Source organism: Mauremys mutica, chromosome 21, assembly GCF_020497125.1.
Source record: "Mauremys mutica isolate MM-2020 ecotype Southern chromosome 21, ASM2049712v1, whole genome shotgun sequence".
In the NCBI taxonomy this organism is placed as follows: domain Eukaryota; kingdom Metazoa; phylum Chordata; order Testudines; family Geoemydidae; genus Mauremys; species Mauremys mutica.
Genome location: NC_059092.1, coordinates 10,415,122 through 10,440,159, shown reverse-complemented (window position 1 = coordinate 10,440,159; position 25,038 = coordinate 10,415,122). Strand labels below are relative to the sequence as shown.

General features: G+C 45.2%; 1 protein-coding gene across 2 annotated transcripts in view; it reads right to left on the bottom strand.

Annotated features, from left to right (window-relative positions):
* The window catches only part of PIK3CD (phosphatidylinositol-4,5-bisphosphate 3-kinase catalytic subunit delta), a 63,584-nt gene extending 40,697 nt beyond the window's left edge, over window positions 1-22,887 (bottom strand). Inside the window, exon 1 of one of the 2 annotated variants that reach the window (XM_044996476.1) lies at window positions 22,866-22,887. The gene's annotated coding sequence lies outside the window, so the exon portion shown is untranslated. Of the gene's footprint in view, window positions 1-11,640; window positions 11,718-22,865 lie in introns of those variants that run through there. The other variant, XM_044996477.1, reaches the window with a different exon arrangement.
* Between the last annotated feature and the right edge of the window lie 2,151 nt (window positions 22,888-25,038).

Here is a 25,038-nt window from a genome sequence, read left to right as displayed (position 1 = left end):
CACTAGGGGGGCTCTTACTTGCAGTTAGCTAACACAACATGAAATCCTAGGGAAGACAAGGCAATCACAGTTTAACACACAAGTTGGAAATGGAGGTTAAACCTTAAGCTCCCCCACAGCCTTCATCTCACCCTGCTAACCCACATGAAAGCTGCAAACTGCCCTGCCTTCGCTAGGCTTCTACCTCGTGCAGGGGCAAGAGGGGCAATTTGCCCCAGGCCCCGGGCCCAGCAGGGGCCCCCACGAGAGTTTTTCGGGGCCCCTGGAGCGGGGTCCTTCACTTGCTCCGGGGGCTCCAGAAAACTCCCGCGGGGCCTGAGCCCCCGGAGCTTCTTCGCTCCCGGTCTTCGCTGGCCGGGGGTCCTTCCTCTCCGGGACAGAAGGACCCCCCGCCGCCGAATTACCGCCGAAGCGGGACCCGCCACTGGAGTGCAGCCGGGTCTTCGGCGGTAATTCGGCGGCGGGGGGGTGTCCTTCCGTTCCAGGACCCGCCGCCGAAGTGCCCCGAAGACCCGCGGCGGGGGCTGCACTTCGGCGATAATTCAGCGTCGAGGGAGCCCCGCCCTGGATCTTTGGGGCACTTTGGCGGCAGGTCCCAGAACGGAAGGACCCCCCACCGCTGACTTACCACCGAAGCGGGGGCCCCCTGCCACCGAAGACCCCGGGCCCCCGGAATCCTCTGGGCAGCCCTGACCTCGTGTTAGTTACCATGAGATTAGACTGCCCCCTTCTTTAGTGCATTTGCACCACAAGGGCATGCCAGGGCAGGGTGAGACAATGTGGAAAATACCTGCACTGCAGGGTAGTCCCTGAACCGGTATATTGGGGTAGCATTTGCAAAACTACATTATTTGTTGCCATGCTATACACATTAGTACGACATACGTATGGGGCTTCAGTCATGTACTATGAGTTCAGACCATGAGCCGAGGACAGTGTCATCACATACAGAGCTCTTCTTTATGCAGCACATTACATAAAGAGTCACTTCAAGTTATCCAGTCACTATTGAGCAAGCCAGCCCGTTGAAAAACAAAAAACCCATCTCCTCCTACAAAGCTTATCAACCACAGCTTCAGTGTGTTTACAATATGCAACCACTCCGGGGTGAGAAGTAAAAAAAAAAAAAGAGAGAGATCACAAACGGCACAGCATTACACAAGCCTCCACGATGCTGCACCAGGCAGATGTGAATGCTCCGACGCCTACAAATTGACAGCAACATTGCTAATCCCACGATTGCAAAAATACCTTTCAAGTTTGTAAGAAGTGCCTGTTGCAGAGCTCATAGGTGATGCATGTAGAGTAGGGGACAGCAAGAAGTGACTTTCATGTTAGGCAGTGACGGGGGTGGGGAAGACGACCAAGGGAATTTATACCCAGGCGCACACACACACGCACACCCTTCCCCCAACTCTGATGAAAATAGACCAAAGTTCCTATTTTGGCTCCATTTTTGCAATAAGTTCTGCACAGACAAATCACCGTGGACTCGCCCACAGTGAGCTCACTGCAAGATGATGGCCCTTGTGGCTACATTTGCCCGTTAAAGTTTTAAGTCATCTACGACCAATTAACCTGGCCTATGTATTTATTTATTTAAAGTGAATTTCATGCTGCTGAAAGGTGCCAGAACAGCTTCCCTGGGGACTGAATTCATCTCCCTGTGGCAATGCAAGCTTCCCTGGCATCATCCCAGCAAGTGCATCTATACATATCTACAGGGCTGCATCTCGGCGCAAGAAACCCTTCCATTCTAGGCCTCTTTACTGAATCTTGTCAGCAAGGCGGGAAGGACTCTCTGTTCTCCTACCAAAAGTACTGACACCACCAACTCATTTCACACAGGCCACTACTGAACAGCCATCAGATGGTGACTTGCTGGTTGCTGTCAGCCAGGACAGTCCTTAGGATTTATGGGTCCCTACGCAGAATAATTAAACTGATGCCCCTATGCCCAACGGCAGCCCAGGCTCGCAGACCAGGGGAGGGAGAATGAGGCAGCAAAGGATACCGAGCCGCCCGGCCCACCTCACGGTGGCAGAGAATCGCAGTTCCCCGCAGACAACCCCATTCGGCTCTGTGAATATGGCCCCTGCCTAAGGAGATGGCAGCGTGCACTGGGTGTGTGGGAGAGAGTATGTGGCCCCGCCCATACTCTGCCCTGCTCTGCCCCAGGCCCCGCCCTCTCACCGCTGTCTCCTTCCTTTCTTCCCTCCCTGGTCACCCCCTTCCAGTCAAATCCCTGAACCCAAATGAAGCAAATGACATTTGAAAAAAAACCCACGCTTCTGCAATTTCTTTCTAAAGAAAATGGAGCATGTTTTCCACTGCATGCCAGAAGGTGACGACTGGACATGCAGAAGGTACCTAATTAAAAGCACTAAACTTGGGAATAAAAAATGTCAGTCACAGGTTTTCTGATATACCCTGAAATTTGTCAAGAGATTTATTTGCAAAAACTTTGTAGTTAGAGCAAGTCAGCTGTCCTGCTGAATACAACATTAATTATTATGGAATACATGATGCAGCTCTTCTCTGTTTTACATTTTCTTAATCAGTATTTCTAAGATGGTTTTATATTTTAAATGTACTCTTAAGCCTTCATAAAAGTACTCATTCCAGATTGCTACATATTTAACTCACTGCAACAAAGACATTATTTTAAATTAATCAGTTACAGAGGTTTAGTGTATTCATAACAATGGTCACTGCTTTTAGAAAAAGGGAACTCTAATTTACTTTGTGTGATCTCCATAACAATAGACATGTTTATGAAATTTCACCAACTTTAAAAAATACGTTTCCAAAGATTTTAGGCATAACAAAGGATTTTATATCTTACTAAGGTACTGATTTTGCTGGAGGGTTCTCTTAAAACTAGTTCATCAAATAGTCAGAAGTAAAGAAAGGGAAACTCATTTGTCCTGCTATCTGGCAGGAAAGGGGTGTTGTCCCTTTCTGGGCTCTCTTCAAGGATTTTTTAGAGATGTGATTTTATCATCTTCAGCAACACACCAATGAAATATTTTTAAAGCAAATTTTAAACTAAAAGTCCTGTAGATTAACATGTTCTGAGTAAATTACAGTGACGCACAACGGTTTTTGTCAGTAAATTCAGAAACTGACAAGATATACTTGGGGGTTGGCAAATGCCTGTTAAATGGCTCTTTAGACCTCCTCCCAGCCGGTTATCAGCTGATCACTCAGAAGCCTGAATGCAGCTTAAAGTATCCAAACACGTGCCAGACACTGGAAAACTCAGCAAGGAAAAGCAAGGGCAAGGATCACACTAAACTAGTAAATCTGCATTTTAATTTAATTTTAAATAAAGCTTTTGAAACATTTTAAAAAAATGGCTCTTTAACAGTTCCAATGTTGTGCTAATAGGGCTGGCAGGCTGGAGGCTTTTTCACTTTTAAGTTACTAGATCCCCTCCGGAGTAAGAGTCACCAGGCTGCAGTAGCTAGCCCTGGGAGCCTGCAGGAAGGGTCAGAACAGGGATAGGAAGAGGCAGTAGGTTGGACACTAAGACCCAGAGGTGCCCCATGCATCCTGGTATGCCTAAGGAGGGCCCTGCTGTCAGCCTTGGGCAGATATATGCCAGTGGCCTACTGCAGACGCTGCTGCTTCAGTTCCCCCTTAGGAAGCCCCTGAGGAACCCAGCCCACATGGTTGTGGGAGCGTTAACACCCAAGACTTGCTCCTGGGCTACAAAGCGCATTCTCTCTTGGGAACAGTAAGAACATTTATGCTCATCAAGTTTTGCTTATACCTTACAATTCCTATTACGTTATTTATGAAAGGCCCAGACCCTACGGTCCAGAGCTCAGCTGTGCCTAAAGCCATGTTTGTGCACCCCCAATCCCTGGCACAAACGGGAGCTTGTTTGACCCTCAACATAAATGAGAGCTTCCACAGGGCTACTCTAACTTCTGTTGCCATCCATCCTATTTTACTCCCTCTTAAGGTCTTTGGTTCCCTCTCCAGTATGGTGTGGCCAGATCTGGCCTAGAAACTAAACACACAAGATTATCTTACCAAAGTTAGTTTCTTATCCACACAGGTGAAACTCTCCTCCAAGCTCTCATCAGCTAACATTTTTATTACTGCAACTTCTCTCTGGCCCTGACAAATGCAATCTTGCCCTGCTCATATCCATTCAGAATACTGCCACAAAGATGCTTTTCTTAGGCCATCACTTGGACCATATCACTCTCTTTGAATGCCTCCACTGGCTCCCCATCCTCCATTGCATCAAATATAAGCTGCTTGTCTTCCCTTTTAAGGTCCTTCACAGTCAATCCCCACCCTACCCAACATCTCTCATTTGCTATCAAGCTGTCGATGCTCCCCTCCAACCCGCCCATGATGCCAGGCGCCATGGCCCACGTGTTACTTTTTCAAACAAGCACCTTTGTTGCTTCTCCCCTGCTGCCCCATATGCCTGGGAGGTGCTCTCAGTACAGATCTGCAATGCTACGTAATTATCCACCTTCAAATCCTTCAACCCTCTCCTTTGCCATGATACCTACAGGAAAAAAAATCGACAACAGCAACACTGACTGTTGTTGGTGTGTAAAGACTATTGCCTATCATGATGATGAATACCCAGGGGCGGCTCCAGACTCCAGCACGCCAAGCGCGTGCTTGGGGCGGCATGCCGCGGGGGGCGCTCTGCCGGTCGCCGGGAGGGCGGCAGGAGGCTCCGGTGGAGGGTCCGCTGGCGTGCCTGTGGAGGGTCCGCTGGTCCCGCGTGGCTTCAGTGGAGCATCCGCAGGCGTGCCTGCGGGAGGTCCACCGGAGCCGCGGGACCGGCGACTGGCAGAGCGCCCCCCGCGGTGTGCCGCCGTGCTTGGGGCAGCGAAATCGCTAGAGCCGCCCCTGTGAATACCGCCTCACTGTTCACTTATGCACCCCCATCTATCTGTATCCATCCATTGTCTCGTCTTGTACTTCAGTTGTATACTGCTTGGGGTAGGGACTTTTTGTTGTGTTCATACAATGCCCAATGGGGTGCTGGTCCATGACTAGGTACTATGGTAATACAAATTAATAAATAATTAATAATAAGAATATTAAATCAATGTTAATTTATTCAAATCCTCATTTACATTTTCTACTCGATTTCAGTCTATTTGGCCAGCCATATTCTGAACCTTACTTTTACCTAAACTAAAATCAAGAAAAGGATTTCCACGTCTTCTCCTGTCTGCCTAAACCAGCCTATAATTTATACATCAATCATTTATATTCTGCTGGTTAAGTCACTGCATTCCTTCACTAATAGCATTTGTCATCCTTTTGCTGTTTATATCTAATCCTATCCGCTATAATGTTTCTATAGTCAGTGCCTTTGATTTAAAGATCAAAGCACTTGACAACTAATCCCCTTGACTCACCTACTTCATTGGTTGGTTATCAAACACAAACCATTAAACTGAGGCCGAGGGGTCCAATTCAATTTGTCCAAGATGGCAGAACAAGAACTAAACCAGGAGTTCAGACCCACCAGTACTTTGTTCTGAACACTAGACAATGTTCCCTTCCTTGAGAGCAGAACAGCTGATGCTATCCATTGCTTGCTCGTTATCTCCTAGTGTCAAAATATCAATGAGGAACATCAGTGTAGGGACCATGGAGCCTCATTAGAGACACCACATGAAGTGGATTTAATATTTCATTGACTGATGTCTCAGCCCTGCAGAGCAAACTCTTTGCTGAAGTCAAGGGGAATTTTATCTATGCAAGGTCAGGCCCAAAGCATTCACTTCTTCCCTTTGGTTTAATCCTGCTCTCTGTCATGCAGGAACTCTTGTCTCCAGAGACTGTACACTGCTCACACAAACACATACAGCCATTAGAGGCTCACAAGGAAAAGTAATGGGAAGCAGAGCTCTGCTAATGTAATTTGGACTGGAGCTAACCTTGTTTGTGCATATGGCTAATGGGGAAGGGGCTGTCAGCAAGGGGAGACAGAAAAGAAGTCCTTATGCATAACAGACTGCTCTACTAGGGCTTCCTGCTCCAGAATAAATAGGAAGAAGAATATCGGACTGCTCCACCCTCACTTACACTAATAGACAAGCATGGGTGAAATACCAGATCCCCAAATCTAACCACAAGCACATGCAGGGGGGGGATCGGGGGAAGGGGACGTGGAGATCAGGTAAAAAATCATTTAGAAAAGGAAGTCTAAAGCCAATCATCATCCACCATCCTGGAAGTGACACACAATCAATGGGTTTGAGAGAGGGGGCAGAGGGAAAAAGCCGGGAGAAGTTAAAGAGAACAGCAGAAGAATAGTGAGGAAAATTAGCTGTCTAGAGCAGGGGTTCTCACTGCAAATTTTTTGGTGGCCTCAGAGTGTGGCCACCAAATCTTGCCGGTGGCCACTATTGCAATTTTCTGTAAAATTATTAATTTAGGAAAAACAAATAAATATGCACACACATACGTGTCCAAATCAGTTATTTATGTAGGGTTTTTATTTGCACACTCAATAATAATAATGTGCAGTTGTCTCTATTCTTTACTGGACCTAAACAGAATAGAAACACAAATAAGGTGTTTTGCATGTTCTTGTCTTTTTTGTTGTTGTTGGGTTTTTTTGGGTTTTTTTTTGCTTTTTTAGTTGTGGTTTGGTTTTTTTTAAGACTTGCTAGCTAGTAAGTCTGCTCCTGTGAAAAGTGATATTTGTATATTTTTTTTAATATCACTTTTCACAGCAGCAGCCTTGTTATCTAGCTCTGAGGGCAGTGACGAGTGATATTTACAAACATACACAGACCACTTTCCACAGCAGACTCACTCAGCCCTGGCAAGCTGGGGGACAAATCAAGCCCTGGAAGGGGAGGTGGGGAGGGAGACAGCGGGAGCCAAGGGTGATGGGGTGGATGGGTGAGAGGCTGGGGGCAGCAGCAAGGGCTAGGGGTGATGAGCCCACCAATGCACAGCCAAAGCCCAAAGCCCCATGACTGGAGCCTGCGGCCGGAGCCTGCCACCTGCCACCCCAGGCGTGAAACCAGAAGCCTGAGCCCCACCACGCCCAGGAAGGTGGGGAACTCGCACCAGCTGCCTGCTCCTCTGGTGCTTGTGGCTCCAAAGTGGGGCAGGGCCCAACCCGCCCTTGCAGCCCAAGGGGAGGAACCGTTGCTTTGCCCCCATGCCCAATCACTGCCCAGGAGGTCGTGGCTGCAAGAAAAGCCCCTGGTGGCCGCGGTGGCTGCATCTGAGAAACGCTGGTCTAGAGGAACCAAAGAGGCTTGCCTGGGTAGAAAGATTTTGCGTGTCACAACCTAACAGATGCATTCATAGTGAAGCGATCCGAGTTCTCAGTGTTACTTGAGGAAGCATGTCTAGGGGAAACCAGTATAGTCCAGCAGTTAACGCAGGGGCTTAGGCAATCAGACTCCTAGATTCTATTCCCAGCTCTCACACTAACTCCATGGGTGACCATGGGCAAATTATCTAACTCCTCTGCTTATCAGTTTCCCCAGAAGTTAAACAGAAATGCCACAATCTACCTTACAGGGATGCTGTAAGTCTTAAATATTTGTAAAGAGCTTTGGGATCCTTTGATCAAAGGCACGGCAGAAGTGGAAGGTGGTATTTATTGCTGCTCAACTGAGGTCAATTTGGAGTTGGGTGGAGGTGGTGATGAATTAAAGCACCTAATTAGAGAGAAGACATTTCTGAAATAAATGTTTCAATCCCTGTATGGGCCATTGATAAAGCCAGAAACCCAATACATCTCACTGGTGGAAAAGAAAGAAGCTTCCACATATTTCTAACTATACCATGCAGGAACCATCTTCCTCTGTTTTTGGCTCCCTCCCTCCCTACACACACACACACACGAGATGTACACATATCACAGTTTTTAAAAGACCTTCTTCCTCATACCCCATCAAGCCACATAATTCAAACTCCACAGCTAAGAACACAATAGGCAGCGTCTGCTGCCATTAGCAACTGGGTTTCGGCAGCACACCCCTAGTATCCAATGAGGTAACGCTGGCTACGTTTGGCCAGCCACAAAAATAAGTAGGTGATCCCTGATAGCTGGAGACAATCTGCTGGGTGATGAATTCTAAAGCTTCAGGAAGAAGGAAGAACAGGCTAAAGTCTTAACAGGACAAGTGCCTTCCACCTAGTGGTGCAGAACAGGAATCTCAGAGCAGTGGGAGATTTAGGAGTGAGCCTCATTCAGCCCTCCTTGGCCAAAAGGAAAGTCACTGCAAAATGGTGATCTCTGAGGATAGAAAGGGCTGCAAAATTGGCAGAGGGAGAGGGGAATGTGAAAGGAAATTCTTAGGGCTCTGAAAGCAACAAAGTAATCCAGGTGTTAGAGAAAAACATTTCTAAGCACCAACCTATAGCTCACCAGACTCTTGCTAAAGAAACAGTCTTGCCTGGAGAATAAGAGGCTCTCCTGGTGGGTGGCACCAAAAATAACAAGGCTTTAGGGCATACAGCACATACTTATACTGGATCCTCCATATGCCACAGCAACATTGGGAGTTCAGCACCTGGCAAGCTACAAAGCATTGGAACCTAATGGACAATGGGGCCTTATAATTGCACAAAGATGGAGAGATTAAATTGATGTTTGACTCTACTAAAGGACGATCTGTAAAACAGCTGAAGTGTTATGGCAACATGTAAAGCTACAAGAGTGATTAGGAAGCGTGGAGGGACTGAGATGTGGAAAGGTTAAAAGGGGTAAATACGCTAAGCAATAACTAAGGGAGGAAGCAATCTACAAATACATGATGAATGAAAAAAACTGAAATAAAGGGATTTAGTGTGTGAACAAAAAGCTATAACAAGGAATAATGACAAAAAGCTGAAAATAATTAGGCTGAATATCAGGAAAAAACCTGCCTGATGCCAAGGTCACATCTCTTGGCTTGTAGAATAGCCTCCTAAAGCAAGCGGTAGAAGCCCCATTGCTTGAGAAGCTAAGGTTGAACCTAGCTGCCCATTATATGCCCAATTTTTGAACACCTCCAGTAACATTCCCCAAAAGATACTAAACCCTCTGAAATTTCTTATATCTCATGCCAGGATAGAATTTTGGGGGGAAGTTTAGAAGAGAGTTATTTCCTATACTGGAAATGTCCCCCCGGACTAGAAAACCAGGATTTCTTAATAGCCTAGTAACCTGATCAAATTTGGGAAAAATCAAATAAATAGCTTACAATAGTCGAACTGCACAAGCACCTAAAGCCTCAACCAACATTGAGGCCCTGTAATACTAGGGACTATACAAAACATACAAAACACATAAGACGACACTGCCCCAAAAAAGCTTGCAAACTAATTACACGGCAAGATTAAGGCTGGGTGGGTTATGTAAATCAAGTGGGGGTAATAACGAGGATTTTATAGCAATAGGGCACTGTCTGCATCCCTTAAGTGTTTACTTCCAAACTTCTTAATGTTTGGGAATTCTTCTGAAGCTGTGGAATTTTTGTAAAGAAGATTTCTGCTGCTAGAAACCGCTTTAATCTAATGGACAAAGTCACATCAAGATCCTATGGCTGGAAATTGAAGCTTGACAAAATCAAACTGGAAATAAGGCCCAAATTGTTATCGAGGAGGAACCATTGGAACAACTTACCAAGCAATGTGGTGAATTCTCCATCACTTGAAGTCTTTAAATCAAGACAGGATATCTTTCTGAAAGACACACTCTAGTCTAACCACAAGTTATTGTGCTTTATGCATGAATTACAGAATGAAATTCTACGGAGGGACTAGATCATTACAATGTACCCTTTCTGGATTTAAAAATCTATGAAATTTTGGGAGGGTGATGACTGGACACCATTGAAACTCACTTTAGTTTTAATTTGGGAATTTAAAATTAGATTGGATAGAACATTAGTAAGTGCATAACAGGGACCAATCCTGAATGGACGGGAGAGGGGGATTAAGGAGGGAATGGGTATGAAAGGACCTAGTGGACCTTCCTTTCTAGATTGCACAAATTTATGAAAAGAAAAAGGTAGTAATGGTCTAGAGGAGGGAGCAGAAACAAGTCAGATGACATATAAGAAATGGATCCAAAACCTCAACACTGGGAAGTGAAACACGTCTGGTCCTACTAGCCCTTCCGCTTCAAAGATGCCTGCCTTCCTTCCCCTCCACACCCCTACAAAAATATTATCTTAGAGTCGTCTGCTCTCCAAAATGCTTGTTATAAAAAGCATTTTTCCTTTTTGCTGTTTTGTTTCTGAAGAGTATGATAAGCAAATTGTAACATAGCTTGTCTAGCAAATATTGTTCCTGGGTGTTAAAGCAGTTTAACTTACCTAACTAGGATGTCTCTTTTAGGGGCAAATACTTCCAAGTAAAACCACTAACCATTCAATCCAAACAAGACCAGTCTGAAACAACCGTTGCAGTCAAAGTTGTCACACACACAAAAGGACACACTGCTTCAAGCTTGTTTTTCCTCTTGCAATAAAAACATCTCAATCTCTTATGATGCTTTGGAAACAAACTCACCTCATTTCTTAATGTCACATATTAATATCAGAACACAAAAATGACTGAATTCACGCTACTGAGACGCACTCAAAGGAAGTAGGAGGATCTTAGTGGAGAATAGGTCATATCCTAGAAACAGAGCACTGTGTTGATATATTGGATGCAATAGATCATAATTAACATGCTGGGATATAAAAAAAAAATCACACAAGGCAAAAATATTAAATGGCTACTCCTAGGAGATGGAGGGAAGCCTATTTTAAATCAGAGTCTGACTTGAATCCCATGTCATCTTGTTCCTTTTTCGAGCTGTGTATAGCAAACGCATCTTAACAATGGACACTTGGTGGGCTTGCATGTTCTGTAGGCAGCGTTACTGAATTCTGGATGGAGTAATACCAGGTAAATCTCAAGCAGGGGGAGTCCGCATACAGTGAAAAAGAAATATTCATTTCGGGACAAAGAAAACGAGTATCTGGCATCAAGCAGCCGAAGAGCAGGAGCGTGTTCGTGCCTGAGAGGATGGCTCCAGCCCACAGGAGCGGAGGGCGGCCCAGTGCTCTGGATTATGACTCAAGGAGGAAGCAGCGAGAGCGGCAGCGGGCCCGGCAGTTTTCCCCTTAAGGATGGAGGGGAGGGCCACGCACCAGGGCCCGCCTCGGCCCCAAGGAGCCTGGGCCGGGGTGGGGAGGGCAGCGAGGGGCGCCGCAGAGAGGAGCCCGGGTCATGTTTTGCATCTGGCGGCTCGTCTAATGGGGATGTCTGGAGGGGAGCGCTCCCCCCTCCCGCAGGGGTCTGGCTGTGCCCCCCCGGGCATTGGGGGCCCCCTGTCCCCCCGGGCATTGGGGGCCCCTGTCCCCCCGGGCATTGGGGGGCTGCCCCCCCGGGCATTGGGGGGCCCCTTTCCCCCCGGGCAATAGGGGGCCGCCCCCCCCGGGCAATAGGGGGCCCCTTTCCCCCCGGGCATTGGGGGGCTGCCCCCCCCCGGGCAATAGGGGGCCCCTTTCCCCCCGGGCACTGGGGGGCCGCCCCCCCCGGGCACTGGGGGGCCCCTTTCCCCCAGGGCATTGGGGGGCCGCCCCCCCCGGGCATTGGGGGGCCCCTTTTCCCCAGCGCACTGGGGGGCTGCCCCCCTCCACTGACCTGACTCGGCCGGCTCCGTGCCCATTCCTGGCCGGGCTCCTGCTCTCCCCGCCCGGCATGAACCCGCTCCCCGAGACTCCGCACCCTCCCTCGCTCGCAGCCCGGGTCGCTGCGCGGCTGCAGCCGCCGTCCCTGCCCGGGGAGGGGGAGAGCGGGGGGCTGGGCCCGGCGCGCGGCTCCGCCCCCTCCCAGCGATAGGGCCGGGGAGGGAGGGAGCAGCTGCAAAGTGCCCCGCTCGCGGCAAGGGCGTCAGGGGCCGTCTGCAAAGTGCCCGGCCCCAGGGGCCGTCTGCAAAGTCCCCGGCCCCAGGCGGCAAGGCCGCCCCCGCAAGGCCCCCAGCTGGCAGCTGGGGGCCCAGCTCCTGCAGCACGAAGTCAAGGGGCTGGGCAAACCCAAGGCCACCCCCTCCGCCCCAGGCCAGACCTGCCACCCCGCAGAGCATCACTAGCCGGACCCAGGGCCACCTGGCACGGAGTTTCCCACAGCAAGGAGAGTCCCCCAGCCTTCCACAGTAGCCTTGTCAAACTCTACCAGCCGAGAGTTGTTACTATTGCAGCCTCCATAGGGAGTAGGGCCCTGGCCTGCCAGGTGCTCCTGCCAACCCAGAGTGAGGATTATCAATCACAGACTATCAGGTTTGGAAGGGACCTCAGGAGGTATCTAGTCCAACCCCCTGCTCAAAGCAGGACCAGCCCCAACTAACTCATCCCAGCCAGGGCTTTGTCAAGTTATCCCCCTACCTTTCAGTGAGCTGGCAGCCTAAATTAGAGTAAAATGCAACAACGCGTGACAACAACACCAGGGAACCGGAGGAATTATTTTGAAAGTAAAACATTAATTTTTTCCATCATCGTCATCACGACGATTGAAGGAGGAGGTTTTGTACCATGTACGTTTGCAAGTTTGTGCTAGAAATTGAGGGCAATGACTAGAGGGTACCTCTGAGCCTTCCAAGGCCCAAATCTGAGACACAAAGTAACACACACACACACACACCCCGATATAGGATTCAGTCCTCTACTGAAAATAGCTTTCTGTAATCTCAATTACATGATTTATTTTTCCTAATGCAATTAATTTTCAAAATTAAAAGTGAGGGGACACAAACTGTGTGTGGAAAGTAGGTAACTAAAATGGGTGCCATCCATCAAAATGAGATACATTTGAGAGCTTTGACATGTACTGTAGCTACTGTTTCATAACAGCTCGTTGCATTTAGGCAGTGCCTTCTGTTCAAGGACCTCTAAGTATAAATTTAATTAATCAAGCCTCAGCACACCCCTGGGAGGTTGTCATTATCCCCATTTTATGGATAGGGAAAATGAAGCACAAAGAGTCTATGACTTGCCTGAGTTGTCACAGAGAGTGAGTGGATCTAGGGAGAGATTTTCAAATGTGCACATGGCATTTAGACTACTAACTGACTGAAAATGAATGGGAGTTAGACGTCTAACTGCCATACGTGCATTTGAAAATCTCTCGCTTTTACCAGTTCAAAACAGATGTTTGATGCATTAGGTGTTAAATAATAAATAGCCAACAAAAGAACCCAGATTTCCTGATTCCCGTTTCCTTGCTTAGCTCCCAAATGACCTACCTCTTTCTCCTCCTCTTTATGGTTTGTTTCTATTTATGTTACAATAGTCGATCAGAGTAGAAAGAGAATAACTGTATCTTATAAATGTTAGTGCATTAGCCCACTCTCACGTATCAGCTCTTGTGATTTTACCATTAATCTCACGGCATTTGATGTTTTTCTTGAAGTCCCAGACTCCTGGAAGTGTGTGACTGAGCAAGAATCCCCACAAATATTTTTTTTTAAATATTATTTTTTAACATTTGGGGTTGGCAATACCGCAACCTTAGCATAAGTACAAAATGTTACTATTGATCATAGAGTTAGATAGAACATCTTGTCTTTAATGTTGTTTCAATCCAGATATCACATTTTATTCCAACCTTTTTAAATTCTGAGCCTCTCAATTTTAAACCATAGGCCCTGACATGTGCTAAGATATTTTTAACAGACTGTTTACAGGAATTCTGGTTTCTGTTCTGCTTTTTTGTAACAGCCTATTAATTATTTTTGCCTATCACATGTGCAGCAGTACATGGCAACAACATGGGTTTGTGGCAGTATATGGTAACAACAAACCACTTGCCCGTGGGGCCCACAGGACACTGGACAAAGAAAAGTGGTCTGTGGGAGACAGGGGAGTTGAAAGGAGAAAAAAATAGTTACAGTCCCACACTGGTAAGAACCTAAGAACTCCAGGACGGCAAGAGAAAGGAGTGGTAAGTTCTGGTTTGCTCTATATTGCATATTACTCCAGTAGCTCAAGAGTTAAATTCTTTTAGACAGACCAAAAGAATACTTAGGGCTTCAGAAAAAACACAGACGACATGGTCCGTTGCCCCAGAGAATGTACAAGCTAAATTTTACAAAGATGACATAGTAAGTTAGGATAACAAATCAGTAGGAAGGGGATGTGATGTGAAAGGATCATGTTGTTACTTTGTGTATACACATGGTCTGAGCCAAGTCCGTTTAGCTACTGTGTTCCTGTTTATTAGAAATTCCTGAAAACAGACAATCATACATTGTTGCAACTACTGTTCAAGCCTACACCTGTGTTTAACTGATTATTCTGGAGACTGAGCAAGTGTGAAAGAACCGTGGTAGTTTCTAAACTGGGGACAAAAAAATTATTTTATATACACATAGCCACAAGCAAGAACATGAAAAGCAAAACAAAAAGACCCACCTTTTTGTGAGCAACATTAAAGACACTTTTTTTTTTGCCTGACTGGGCTTTATGAAAGAAGAAGTTACTGGTGTGGGCCATGAAGAAAGGATTATTTAAAGCCCTCCAACTCATGCTGTTGCTGGCACATATTGGAAGATCCCTTGCCCTGAGTCTTTCTGGTGAAACCAAGGCCCAGAGCTCAGCTCCCCCACATACAGAAAATAAAACACAGTACAGGTGTAGGATCATGGGCTGCTGCTGCATGATCACCAAAGTCAAATCGAGAGTATATTTTCAAGGCAGGAGACACCTATCTTGTGACCACATGTGGGTATGACTATATATATTACACCTTCCTCTTTGAATTCATTCTCCTCTTCCACCATAATCTAGTCAAAGCCTTTTGTCTTTATCTTCAAGGCCTTTCAGAGCTCTGCCCCTCCATGTTTATCCACTAGTCTCTTTTCACGTTGCTCTCTACCCTTTCTGTTCCAAACAATGTCAGCCATAACCACCTGCTCATCTGCTATTCCCGCAACACCCCGTATGCACAGAACATGTTCTGTTAACGGATCCATATAGCTGCTAACCTGCCCTCCTTCAAATCCTTTCTCAAGACCAATTTCTGCTGTGAAGCCTACAATAAACTCATCCAACATTTAAAGGTTAAACAGAGAAGGCACGGGCAGAGAAGAACATTATTACAACCCAGCTCCAGGGACTGCTGCTAGCAAGAGTGCTCTCAGCTGCCATGGTGGCACATGGGGAGAGAAATGATATATGGGCTCCCAGAACCCAACCCCTATAGGGCTTTATAATAGTATCACATATAATTTTATTTATAACCTGTACACACAACTGCCAGTGTGAAAGCTTCAATTACCATGAGTTAAAAACAAACAAACCAACCACATTTAATTGCACCACAAAGCAAACAGGAAGCCATAGCACTCTTTGGAGAATTGCTACTATTTTCTCCATGTGGTTAACACCATTAAACAGGCAGGCAACCACATTCTGCATCAGCTGTAATTTCCAATGGGTCTGCAAGGGTAGCTGGATCCTGCTCTAATTTAAGCAGTATATAAGAGCTAGGTAATAAATACATCATTATTACTACTGAAGTCAAAAGAGTGGTTTTGCCACTGGATTCATAGCAGGGTCAGGGCTTGCATAGAGTGAGCAGGAGGTCAGGCTAGATGATCAAGATGATCCTTTCTGACCTTAAAGTCTAGGAGTGCATTACAATAATGCAATCTGGAAGTCACAGAGGCAAGACGTCCGCTGCCTTGTCAGCTTCAGGAAGCACCTCTCACAGTACAAGCACACAGAAGATAAGGTCCTTCTCCAGAGGAGCTCACAGCCAGCCAATGGACAGTACACCAGTACTGGTAGTTTAAGATACAATGACCATTTTTCTATATTCTCTTTTCCCATCTTAAAGATGAGTCTCTGCAATGGGTTCTCGTGCCACACTGCTGCCTTTTGCACCCATTCTTAATTTGGAGCAGCCCACGGTCTCTCCTGGGTCAGGAACATACACACAGAGCAGAGTCTAAGAGAGCTGCCTGAAAATCTTGGGGCTTTACTGTGATCTTCTATACCAGATGCTAGGGGGAAGAAATAGTTAACATGTATATACTGTAGCGCTTTTCTTCCTCAGACTGCTATGCACGTTCATTCTCACATTTACACCTTCCCTATTCTGCACCTTTAAACACCTAAAATGCCACAGCAGAGCAGTTCAAAGAGATCTTTACAGGAAGCTTCATACATGAATTTTTTCAGACAGTCCCTGCAGAGAGCAGTAAGAAGGTGGAGCTAATTTAATCCCACCTCCACCTCCCAGACCAGATTTATGATAAGGGGGAAAAAAAACCCGAAACTATTAATGGGACTGAACCAGACCCCAGATCCAAACTCTCCTGAACTTTGGGGAAGTTCAGATCTGGCTCCAAAATTTTAATTTCAAGCCCATTATCATTGTTATGGATATGGCATCAACAGCGTGATAGCACATTAGCGATAGTTCCCATAACAAATCAGAGGCCTCCTCAGAACAAATGCTCATTGGCTGATTATACCCCCAAAAGCAAGACACTTCCCAACCAACCACCAAAAGCTGCTGGCTTTACAAGTTAATCTTTTCACAGGTGAGGGTGTCCACAGTCTGCACTACACCAATGTGCAAAAAATTAAAAATATATGCAACACTTTTCCTTTACAGCTCTCAAAGTATTCTAAGAAGTGAGTAATCATTGTAACCTTCCCCTCCCCACCCTTTTTTTAAACAGAGGGGGAAAAGAAGGCACAAAGAAGTGACTTGCCCCCAAAAATCACAGACACAGACAGCAAAAAAGTAAGAAATAGAACCAAGGTCTTGAGTCCAATCTGGTGCCCCAGCCACAGAGCTATGGTGCCTGTTTTGTTTTACAGTGGTATAAATCCCTTGTACTGGGGAGTAGTGGTGAAATTAAACAAAACCTAACCAAACCCACAAACAAACAACTCCTCGGTTCAGGGAGGGGCATAGTGAGGGGTAGGTGAGTAATTAGGGTATTGAGGCAAAGATGGAGTGAAATGCATAACGAAGTATTTAAAAAGTGTTGGCTAATGATCACTTAAGAGATGAGTTTGAGAGCAATGAGAAGGAAGATCAGTAGTCCTTAGGGTAATGCCAGTTGCCACCTAAGAGCATGTGGATATGGGGAGATATTTTAAAGCTCCCTGTAAATGATACCAAGGTTATGTGAACAGAAGGAAAGAAGAAAGCTGCTCTGGGAAGCATGGAAGCTGGGTGTTAATCTGCAGTACAAAGCTTCCAATTAATTGGTATTATAAAGGATTCTCTCTTTGTTCTAGTTAAAGCAATTGGGGGGTTGCAAGGGGGAAGGGAGAGATTTCACTGTGGCATGTTCTCAAGGGGAAATGACTTTCTGACCTCTGCAGATGCACCAAGGAACAAAAGGTGAGTTGAGGCAGTCAATCAATCAAAAAGGTGCATCTCACACCAACTACAGTCAGGGAATGGTCAGGTGACCATGATGAACGACAGGAATAGGGACGTAAAGGTCGCAAGCACAATCGCTAGCTTTACTCAATGGCTATTCTGCAGCTGAGAGGACCATAAGAACTGGCATTCTGGATTCCATTCTTACTTACCTTGTGCTGGTCTTCTCTGCAGGGGAAGCGGCGCTCCATCGCTGCTGTTTGCTAATAGGAAGTACATACACAGAAGCTGGTATTTAGTTCCCTCCGTTCCTCTGTGTTTGCTCTTGGGTAACCTTCCCAAGAAAGAGATGTGTTGGCGGTGCTCACGATGAAAATGAAAATAGCAATGGTTATTGCACAGACCAGACTTGGGGTCAGTTGGGTGGTCTCACTAGTTTCTGTGATAGTTTATAACTTTACCCATGGGAAGGGTGCCAGGAGCTGCAGAGAAGAATAGATATGGATGATAAGGGCTTGGTGTTTGTTTTTTGTTTATTCACAGGACAAACATCAACATGGTAGCAATGGAAAGGAATCTTTCCCTGAACTCTGCAGGAAGTGACTGATGGAGTATGGGAAAAACTCAACAGCAGCAGCAGGTCAGCACAGGGTGCTGGTTGTAACAGAACCAAGCCTATATCCATTGGCGGTTATGCAATCCCATGCCGCCAGCACACGAACTGGGAAGGACACGGCATGAGCTTCCAATGACCTTGCCTAGATGGAGTCTCATCTAAAAGGCATCCTTGAATCAAAACACACGCTGAAACAAACAGGATGTAGAAATGGCAGGAAGAAGGAAGATGAAGACAAGAAAAATACTTTATCTGTCTCAAGGACAGAATGGCACATTTTAGTGTCTATTCCTAGGGGAAAACACTGTTCAAGTTGCGTGGCTGGATAGTGGACACTGTATATTTAAAACGACTACACAACTTACCCCAGCAATATCAGCAGAAGAAAATTAAGCAGCAAGAACTGACCTGAGTTAGCTGGAACAAGACAGTCGAGATTCTTATCTTATTGATCACTGATAGCACAAAGCTTCTAAAGTTTAAAAAAAAAGGTCTCCCAAACTTGTTTGGATTAGTAAAATGAGAAAGGAACCATCAGGCCTTGCTTGATACCTCTTTGAATGTAACTTTTGAAACCCTGTTGGAGAAACCAGCTCAGAGTAAGTGTGCCAAAATATAATGTTAAAGGAAAAAAAAACCCTGACTTCTGCATTGATTTTACAGACAGTGGAGCAGCATTTCAGAGCGCAGAGTGGAATTTATTAGCCACATGTTAAAAAAAAGGGGAAGAAAAGCCACTGACACAGTTCTATAGATACATGAGGCACTAACAGCATCAGGCATAGTGTTAGTTATTCACTTCTAAAACAAGAGGCAAAACAGTTTACCAAAAAAATCATTTAAAAACAAAAAAGTTAGTTTAACCTTTTCACAGCGGGAACTGGGAGTCAGGAGCTCATGGGTTCTAATTCCAGGACTGACTCTGTGGCCTTGGGCAAGCCACTTTGCCTGCTTGTGTCTCAGTTTGTCCATATGCAAAATAGGGATGAAACTATTTCCAAATCTCACAGGACTTTTTGTAAGGCTTAATGTCGGTACAGTAGTCTGAGATCCTCAAAGGGCAGCACTGTTGAAATTAAAGCATTAGTATGTGAACACAGAAAATACTGTTAATTTCTTTATCCCTTTAAAAATTGTACCAATTTCCCTATTTCCCTCCCCCCCCCGCCAGTATATGAAAGTCAGTAATGTTTTTCACACCCACTGTTTTTTTTGTTGTTTTTTTTGCTGAGGATCTTCAAAGATGCAGGTACTGAACACAAGTTAACGAGCATTAACAGATGCCACAACTTTCCTTTCAGTGGTTTGCAACCCAAATTCCTTGGGAGTATTTTTGCAGAAAGTAAGTGACCCGTAAAACCACAAATTTCCATCATGAGCTGCAACGGCCTGTTCAAATAAGCCAAGGTATTTATTCTTAAAATTACTGTTGGAGGATTATATAGCCCTTGTCTGATATCAGATGTGATGAGGCATGCAATCATCACGTACCCAAAACTCCACTGAACTCAACAGGGGAGTCTTGGGTGCACAAGGAATGTAAGAGTGGTTACCCAAATGTAAAGCTGGGGCTTTACAGAAAGCTTGGCTTGTGTTTCAATATTTAAGTTGCCCTTGAACCTCCTAGCTCTGGAATTTGGGGGGTCCTTATTAGCGGTTTCCATTAAGGCCCAGATCTTGGAAGCTCCTTGTTGGGGTGGACCCTGATATGCACAGAGCCCTGTTTAACCCATGCAAATGCAGGTGACTGCCTGCACAGGACAGCTTGCAGGATTGGGACTTATGGGGCCAGGAAAGGTTGCTTGCTTTGGACTGTTAATTAAAAAATATATCTATTTAAAGTTCAAGGTGTTTTATGCTGAATTTTGTAAGAAAAGAATCATACCCAGTATGTAACAAAACAAAACCAGAAACTTTGCACAGTTATGCATGAATGGACAGTTGCTAGTGACAAAGATTATGAGAAGTTTTGAAGTTTTCCCACCACCTGAAAAAACACTTATAAGCAGCAAAGGCCATTGCGTGAGTCACTGATGCCAAAGAGCTGAGGGGGAAGAGGTAGTTATGTGAAAAGACCTTGTTTTTTTCCCCTAAATGAAAGTGTTTTGGCAAGACAAAAACTGTTAGTTTAGCTATTAAAAGGATGAAATTTCCATGGGTGAACCAGGGGAAATTTCCACCCAAGAAATTCATGAAGAGGCACATATTTACACAGCAGCTGAGAAAACTGCAACTGTTGTCCCAAGGGGGCAGTGCTGGGAGGAAAGAGAACCATCTTTGGTAGCAGAAAGTTTGTGCTCAAACTTCGGTCCAAAAATATTTTTTTTAAAGTTTTTAGTTTATGAAACATAGTGTTAAAAATGACAGGTATGTTTCACAGAGGCACAGTTGAATCAGGTGTGGGAGCAAGGACTCACAAATATTATCACTACTTATATTTATTATTACATGTTGTTTTTAATGCAGTAGTGCCCAGCGTCTTTAACCTGGTCAGAGCCCCACTGTGCTAGGCACAAACATATAGTGAATTACGTTCCCAGTCTTAAAGAGCTTTCACCTGCTTTCTTCTGACCCCCTCTGTGACTCTGGACAACTCATAAACTTGTTACCTCAGTTTCTCCTTTTGTGAAGCAGGAACGACAGTATTTAACCACCTCACAGCAGTGTTGAGAGGAATGTTGTTAATGTTTGTGAAGGGCTTTGCTCCAGTGGTGACATGATTAGTTTGGACTGATAGAAATAAGACCCAATCGTTTTTCTTTTCTTTCCATCTACGGTACCTTGCCCCCAGCTTCCTTTTTTTTAAGCCTAAAACAAAATAGTTGCTGTCTTTAGGGACAGCTTTTTTGACATCCTGATTGTAACAACAGGGACTAATTACTGTGTTACATCTGAAATAAATCTTCCACACGCTGATCGGAGATTCTAAACGGTTTGTTGACTAGAACAAACCAAGAATAAAACCACAGACCTGTTTGTGTAGCTGTCTCCATACAACTGCAGTAATCAACAACAAACTCAATTGTAACTTGGAAAGAGCCTTGAAGGCTTTCTGGTTTGGGCCCGTGACCCTTTACTCACCATCCGATCCCAGATCGGCAGCTGACAGCCTGCTGGGGTATTAGACAAGGTAACAAGGGACACCTGTCAACAAAACCAACTGCTTCTTAACATGTACAGGGCCTGAGTATATTCCTGCAGTAATTTACTATGGCAATGGGGTGGCAAGCTCAGGACATGGGACTTTTAACGGGCTTCTTCCCTTTGACCCCAAATGGCCACACACCTCAATACCCAGGACATCTAGCCCATCCCCCACAATAATCCAGAACCCTTCTCTATATTCAAAGTAGATTATGTAGTGAGAATATATAGAAAATGTGTGTACGTCTCTCTCTCTCCCCTCCCCACCCCACCCCAGTCTAATATGGAAACCATACAAACTAAGCCATACAAGAGATGCCTGCTAGGTACAAGTATTGTATCTAAAATATGTCAAAAGCCATCCCCACATATGTACCTTTACCATATCCTTTTGGACTAAGTGGAATTTTTCATATCAATAGTTTGCAAAGAGAAGGAAACTTATTTGCAATGTTGGAACTCAGTGCTGTAAATAAGGCAAATTTCTCTTCTGAAAATAATGTATCACATCACCCTTTGCAGACTGCAATATGTACACAAACTTCACTTCTTTCTGTGTAGATAATATAACATATGCCCTTTATCCAGGGATTTCCCTTCCAAGCTCAGTTTGCCAAGCCACCATTCAAATCACTCCTTATGACTTGCTTCTTCCACGATGCACTCGAAAAGTGATTTAACAATTTTTTTAAATTCTGGCCATCTTTCTCCTCTGAGCATTCCAGTGAGTCATGTTGTCTGTCTGCTTTTTAAGTCCCGATTTAGAAAAGCACTTATTCATATGCTTAACTTTAAGCAAAGGAGGAGCCCCATTAAAGTAATTGAAACTTCACTTAGAGCATATGTTAGCTAAATCAAAGTTATCCACTCACATTGATGTTAAGTGTTTCCACATGGGACGATTGCACCCATCGCTAAATCAATTTTAGTGAATTGGTGCAATTTGTGTGTGTAGAGTGGGCCCTTAGAACGGAAACTGCTTGAGGCAGGAACTATCTTCATGTTTGTCTCTTGTAAACCACTGAGCACACTCCTAGAACTTAAATAGTAAATAATAAATAAATATTTTTATATTACAGCACTCACTGATAGCAATCTTATCTAGTGTGTTTACATACCAACTTCTGTCGTATAATCCCCATTTTTACCACATATAAGGACTGGATTTACGCACAACGTTGCACCACATAACTAAAAGGGTTTTCATTTATTCCTTTAGTTATTTTGGTGCACATCTGTCTGTGGGTGCTCATTTCAGAATACTGCCTTAAGTAAAATCAAAACAGGACACTTTTATTCTTGAAAAAACAAAACAAACAAAAAAACCCATCTACACATAAATTTGCAGTGACATAACAAAAGTTGTGAATTAAAACCAATTTTATTATTTGGTTCAACTTTGCGAGTAGACTGGCCCTGGTCATTCTCTAATTTGCCTAGTCATCTGAAAATGTCCATGCCTGACACCAGAGCAAGTGACTGAAGTTTGAGAAAAATGCCTTCACCTAAACTTTGTTCCACTTTAAATGCAATCATGACACAGTATAACTAGCCCCCACTTGTACACCTTCACACATCCTGCTAAGCTGTCACTTGTCTGGAAAGCTGTAGTGTTCTAAGAGTTAACTTCATTCAACTTTATTTCCTCTGGGTCCTCATTAGCTGATTCCTGGACAAGTATAGCACATGGCAACTCCTGTTTCTTCTATACACATGCTTTAAACAAAAATGACATTCCAAGACTAAGTGGTTAGATGTTCTCTTTTACCTGGGACACCTGGAAGCTGCCTCTCCAGACCATTCCTACTTCTGCAATGTTACAGAGGTCTAAAGTTCAGTTCTGCCCAACTACTGAAAAAGAAGCAGCATCTTACAGGTACAGCAGGAAAGTGCAGGCGGGTCATGCACTAAATGCACAGCAAGTTCATAGCTGTAGACAACCTGAGCTTGCATTTCCTATTGTGTTTCCTTGGTACCTGGCAACAGCAAAAAACAACTCTCATGCCTCTCCCACAACCCACCTCCAGCTCCGTGTTTAGAATGGATGGTGAAATAAGCTCAAGGAGCTGCAGAATTATTTTTTGGGTGTGGCATGGGGGGGAACGACGAAGGACAAAATCCTTTCCTTGCGTGGTGCTGTGTAATGGGGAAGGAGGCAGTACCAGCTGTACATGAAATACCAGAACAGCCTGAGTGCAGGGGGGAATGATTGCTCAGGCTGGTCAGTCTAACAGTGCTGTAGACACTCAAAGCACAGGATTAGGAGAGAGGAAACCTGAATTCTAGTCTTCATTAGGCCACAGAGTTCTTGTGTGACTGAAAATCTCCCCGAAATGAGCTGTTACAAAGGCAGAAATGGAAACTGGCAAGGGGCACCTATCTTCCTCAAGCTCCTTTGAAAATCCCAACCTCAACCTCTCTGTGCCTCAGTTTCCTTGTCTGTTAAAGGGGAATGTAATTAATACAAGGATGCCTAACAAATGAAGCTGAAGCCCTATTGGTGTAGGAGAGAAGGGGCAGCTGGCAGGGAGGTCTATGTTAGTGCTCTGCCCATTGGAATTCACCTCCTGACTGCATCTAAGCAGCTGGATGGCCTAGTGGTAAGGCTTTTGCCTACAAGGCCGGAGATACAGAGTTCAAATCGCTGCAGTGCTATACGTGGGTGATTGAAAAGTAAACATGTGGACAGGCAGGCCTAGGAGATCAGGCCCTAGACACAGAGTCACAGGACCTTGAGTTCTATTCCTGCCTCTACCACTGACCTGCTATGTGACGTTGGACAAATCACCCGCTTTTCTGTGCATAAGTTAAGTTTATGCCTATATGGCCATACTGGACAGAATGTACCCAGTCTTGGCTGATCTCAGAAGCTAAGCTCTCCTGGGCCTGGCTAGCACTTGGATGGGAGACCACCTGAGAATCTCAGGTGACGTATTTTGTAAAGAATATCAGAGTTGGAAGGGACCTCAGGAGGTATCTAGTCCAACACCCTGCTCAAAGCAGGACCAGTCCCCAACTAAATCATCCCAGCCAGGGCTTTGTCAAGCCTGACCTTAAAAACCTCTAAGGAAGGAGATTCCACCACCTCACTACGTACACTTGGTCCTGCCTCAGCACTGGGGGGTTGCACTAGATAACTTCTCAAGAGCCCTTCCAGCCCTACATTTCTATGATTCTCTATCTCTGACAGCCTTCAGGGCATGCTGCAAGGGCCACTTTTTCTCCCAGCCTTGCCCCTGAGAAGCTGGGTAGCGATGGTGTGGGAATTGTGTAGGGAGGATGACTGATCTTTATCTTCGTTATAGCAAACTGTGCTGTTATGAGTCATCACTGCATAAGAACTCAGGATGAAACTCCACAGAAAGAGTCAATTACCTCCTGCATTTAGTGCACCCAGACTGTTGTTAAGGGGTCTGTATACTGTGATGGAGTTGGAGTGGCTCTGTAATAATTTACAAATGCTGTATATTGACCAGGTTACGGGGATGTTTTCTGGACAAATATATTGGTGTAGTTTAATAGAGGGCTGTAAGGAAAAACATAGAGGAAGCAAAAAGAATGGCTCCAGACAAGGCTCTTCTCTGCAAACACGTGAGGGCTGTTAAGAGACAAAGCCAGGACAGGTAAAGGCCTGGGAAACAGAACGTCCAAAGGAGAACAGCAGTTTAAAAAGGAACACTCCGTGGGGAGTTGGATGGGGGAATCCGACTGACACCAGGCATCTGCTGGGATGTCTGGAGAAGCTAGGCCAGCCTCAGTTGTTACCCAGGAATTGTAAGACTTTAGGGTTTAGGAATTGTAAGGTAGACGTGTGCAGACTGGTGGTTGTTTTCAAATCTTTTTGTCTCTAACACTTTGCTCCTACTGTTAAAATAGACACTATTTCAGTTTTAAGAAGGCTGTCTGATCACTGGGTACCACTGGTCGCAGACTCCCACAGG